Below are 5,000 nucleotides of genomic sequence, written 5' to 3' on the forward strand. Positions count from 1 at the left end.
GAGAGAGAGAGAGAGAGAGAGAGAGAGAGACAGTGTTCTTCACTGTGATAAATATAAAGACATAAGAGATGCGTCTTTCCCTAGTTTTAAAACATACTACCCAAACTTTGAAACCATCGGGCACACATGAACAACTGGCTATCCTCTCAGGTGAGGGACATCAGATGCCAACAACATTGACAGCACAGCACAGGACACACAACAACAGCACAGGACACACAACAACAGCACAGCACAGCACAGGACACACAACAACAGCACAGGACACACAACAACAGCACAGGACACACAACAACAGCAATGGAGACACTCCTTCCCCTAAAAAAAAGAAACAATGACCAAATCCAATTGGACAGTACACAGGTACATCTGTCGTTATCAGCAAGGACAGAATAAATAAGTAAGTAAATAATCACATAATGTATAAAAGATACAAGAAATCAGTCAAGTGAATTCAGGTTCCTGATAGCCACAGGAATAAAAGAATCCCTGGCACGTCTAGTTCTCAGTAGAGGAAACCTAAAACGGCACCCTGAGGGGAGCACAGCAGACTGTCATAAGCTGAGAGACTGAAGCTGAGAGACTCTAGCATAACTTCATTTTATTTGATTGCATTTATTTATATTTATATTCTTATCTCTATAGAGAATATACATAAGTATATTGTCCTGTTCTAAAGATATACTTAGAATTGACAGAGAGAGGGAGAGGGAGAGAGAGGAAGAGAAAGAGAGGGAGAGGGAGAGGGAGAGAGAGGGAGAGAGAGAAAGACAGAGCAAGAGGGAGAGAGAGTGGGAAAGACAGAGAGAGAGAGAGACAGAGAGAAAGAGAGGGAGGGAGAGAGAGAAAGAGAGAGAGAGAGAGAGGGAGGGAGCATCTGTGTTTTGTATAAGCCATTATGGTGCCTGTCGGTCTACCTGTCTTTTAAGGCTAAAAGCACAAGACTATTGTTCACATGAAAGTGACCTTGAGAAGCTCAGCACAGCCTCTCTCTATCAACCCTCTTTGTGTGTGTGTGTGTGTGTGTGTGTGTGTGTCTGTGTGTGTATGCATGCGTGCATACGTGTGTGAGTGCATGTGTGTGTGTGTTTGTGCGTGGGTGGGTGTGTGCGTGCGTGTGAGTGTATGTGTGTCTGTGTGTTTGAATAAATAAAAAAGGGCTAGAGTGAAAAAAAAACCTCCAAGCCAAACGCAGCAGCTATTTCTGCACACATCACATGCTGTATGATCTAGACTTTGCTAGCGCTATACGGATACGCAGCACATGTAGTAGATGTCTGCTTGCCAGTCAGAGCTACTACTAGAGACAGTGAGAGAGGGAGGAGAGGAGAGGAGCGATGAGAATGAGATAGAAGTGGATAGAGAGGTGTGAGGGGAGGAGAGGAGTGAGGGATGAGATATGAGTAGATAGAGAGAATCTCTCTCTCCCTTGAATCCTCAATGAAAGACACTTTTACACAGTTGGTGTAAAATATCCGTATTACGGCGCTAGCAGCATAGGGTTGTGTATGGGGTTTGGGGACCAAAAGGGTCAATAAAGGGTCAACCCATAGGGTTGCGTATGGGGTTTGGGGACCAAAAGGGTCAATAAAGGGTCAACCCATAGGGTTGCGTATGGGGTTTGGGGACCAAAAGGGTAAATAAAGGGTCAACACATAGGGTTGCGTATGGGGTTTGGGGACCAAAAGGGTAAATAAAAGGGTCAACCCATAGGGTTGCGTATGGGGTTTGGGAACCAAAAGGGTAAATAAAGGGTCAACCCATAGGGTTGCGTATGGGGTATGGGGACCAAAAGGGTAAATAAAAGGGTCAACCCATAGGGTTGCGTATGGGGTTTGGGGACCAAAAGGGTCAATAAAGGGTCAACCCATAGGGTTGCGTATGGGGTATGGGGACCAAAAGGGTAAATAAAGGGTCAACACATAGGGTTGAGTATGGGGTATGGGGACCAAAAGGGTAAATAAAGGGTCAACCCATAGGGTTTGGGAACCAAAAGGGTAAATAAAGGGTCAACCCATAGGGTTGAGTATGGGGTATGGGGACCAAAAGGGTAAATAAAGGGTCAACACATAGGGTTGCGTATGGGGTTTGGGGACCAAAAGGGTAAATAAAAGGGTCAACCCATAGGGTTGCGTATGGGGTTTGGGAACCAAAAGGGTAAATAAAGGGTCAACCCATAGGGTTGCGTATGGGGTATGGGGACCAAAAGGGTAAATAAAGGGTCAACACATAGGGTTGCGTATGGGGTTTGGGGACCAAAAGGGTAAATAAAGGGTCAACCCATAGGGTTGAGTATGGGGTATGGGGACCAAAAGGGTAAATAAAGGGTCATTTATCGGTCAGGTCCACACATGCTGGTGTGCTGGTCTCATTGGAGCTCTCCAGTGCTCCTCTAACCTGTCAGCTTTGACCTATGACCTGCGGTCACCAGGGAGACAGAGCAGGTAGTGGGAGATTAATAAAAAGCTGTCTATAATATGAAATAAAGACAGGGGGGAAGAAGGAGTGGATGGACAGAGGCAGAGAGAGAAATGTGGCAGAGAGAGAGAGAGAGAGAGAGAGAGAGAGAGAAGCAGAAATATATTTCTTGAGTAGACAGTGGGAGGGTCAGTCTGTTCCTCGGTGGGAACATGCTTACGCATGATGAGAGCCCCATCATGGCCGCCCTGACCTCCCCTCCCCTCTGCAGCACGGCCCCCTGGGTAATTTATAAACTTCAGCCGTGATGTATTCCACGTATGTATACGCTATTATGAGCGTGGAGATGGGAGGATAGAGAGAGACAGGAAGAGGGAGAGAGAGATGGGGAGGGAGAGAGAGATGGAGGGTGAGGGAGAGAGAGATAGATAGAGTGAGAGAGAGAGAGAACAAGAGAGAGGAAAGAGCATCTGAGATTCGTATTAGCCATGATGGTGCATCGTCAGGAGCATGTTGACACTTAGTTGCTAGGGGACAGAGAGAGCACTGATGCCTCTCCTGCTTACAGCCTGCAGTCTCAGGAGGGGGACGGTCTAATCTCTGACAGGTGTTTTATGTGCAGAAACATTCAGGGTGAAATGGAAACCTGCCATTTCCTTTGAGAGAACAATGACATAAAGCACTTACTGCTCCCGCGACTGGTAATGTTAACTCGTCTAGAGTGCTCTTCTGAAAAGGCCTCCACATATTTGATAATGAAGGAAAAAGCCTTCATGTGGCATAAAGACCTAAAATCCTTTCATATAGTTGGGCTCAGTGACTGAAAACCACAAGTGACCTGAAAAATCCTACAACCTATAGCTGTCATATTACAGATGAGTCCAATTAAAATACAGGCCTTTCTTTCTACAAAGCTCATAAGGACCTTGGACAGTACCGTTGTTGGTTTTATGGAAATGTACCTTGGTATATATTACCAGAATAAAAACACATATTTTCATGTTTCTAATGTGGAGAAAAAACAAGCAACTGTCTAATGTAGCTATTGTGCAAGGGCAGAAGTAAGCAGCATGCCAAAGGTTCTTCCATGTTGTCTTTTAACACCAGGTGTTATAGTAATGCAACACACTGCTGCAGAGGTGAGGTGGACACAGGGCATTATTGTGTGCATGTTACCAGAACATACGCTAGCGTGGCCTAGACCTACACTTAGTGTATCAGTGTTTGCTTTCACTTTCACTTCAACTTAAAGGTCTGGACTCTCATCCTCTGGTGGTAGTATTTATAGTAGTGGTGTTTATTGTTACCTAAATTCTCATCCTCTGGTGGTAGTATTTATAGTACTGGTGTTTATTTACATAAGGTTACATAAGGTGTTCTTTTGCAATGTACCTTGAATGTTATTCCTCACTGTAAGTCGCTTTGGATAAAAGCATCCGTTAAATAAATAACTGTAAATGTATTACAGGCTGCACGATCCATTTAGAGACACTGCCAGTTTAGGAGCAGTCGAGCAAAAGAGGAGATATTTTTACTGCATCTGAAACAGCCAAAGTTCTCTTGAGTTTCTTGCGGCTGATCATCTTCCTGTCTCCGCCCTCTCTGGAGGCGTGGGTTAGGGTGCATCATCCTCCTTGACATATGCAAATTAATATGGCCCTATGCTTATTATGTTCCAATAAGCAAAAAAACATTCCTGGTAAATTTTGAAGTAAATTGGTTAGCCAGTAGTTATTTGAATAATAACTGTATTAAGGGCATAAAGAACACAGCTCATTGGATACACATTGGGTTTCTTTATGTTGTCATACATATTTTGGTGATTTTTTTGATGAATATGTTATTTGATGAAAAACACCTTAATGTGTATTTTTTAATGTGTGTTGTAGATTATTGCAACACTTGTCATTAATAATTTAATTTAACTATTGTTGCTATGGTGTTATACAAATCTCATAATTCCAAATCAGATATAGGCTACATGCGTGAGACTATTTTGTTTAGTGTAGAGTAGTAGTTGTATCACACAGGATTACATAAACCTTCTTGCAACATGGCTTCTAGTAGAGAGTGTATTAGTAATGCCAATCCACAGTCTTCAAAATGTACTCGGTCTACAAGACAATCGTCAAAAAGTGAGGCGGATGATGCACCCTAGTGTGAGTCCAGCCTCTACAATTACTGTCTTTGCTGCTATGCTGCTCAGCATGGTTGGATGGCTTATGTGCGCAATCTGAAAGGGTCTCTCCGGTGGGTGAAACACACTGCCTTTTTTTTTGGTCCCATCTCTCCAAAACAACAGGGACAGCTCGCCTCTTCTGCTATTTGCAAGGACTCTTGACATCCCAATGGCACATACTTCATCCCCGGCTCCCATGGTTACCCCCCCCCCCTCATTCCGAGTGAGCGTGAGCGAGAGCAGGTCATTAAAGAATGCAGATTTCTGCTCCGTTCCCTCTGTCTCCAGTGGCCTCGGCTCACTGGGAGGACAGGACGCTCTGATTGATCTGGAGAACCCCTGTGTTCTCCCGTCTCTGTGTGTGCAGCAGCAGGCTGCTGAAAAGCACTCCAGAGTCATCAAA

General features: G+C 44.4%; 1 protein-coding gene across 1 annotated transcript in view; it reads right to left on the reverse strand.

Annotated features, from left to right (window-relative positions):
• The window catches only part of LOC143102791 (ras-related protein Rab-26-like), a 134,947-nt gene that overhangs the window by 77,293 nt on the left and 52,654 nt on the right, over window positions 1–5,000 (reverse strand). The gene's annotated exons all lie outside the window — the stretch shown is intronic.

The sequence above is a fragment of the Alosa pseudoharengus genome, unplaced genomic scaffold (genome assembly GCF_046254945.1).
Source record: "Alosa pseudoharengus isolate Yale_2024_CS ecotype anadromous, Long Island Sound unplaced genomic scaffold, YU_APseudo_1.1 YU_APseudo_1.1_scf_4, whole genome shotgun sequence".
In the NCBI taxonomy this organism is placed as follows: Eukaryota; Metazoa; Chordata; class Actinopteri; order Clupeiformes; family Clupeidae; genus Alosa; species Alosa pseudoharengus.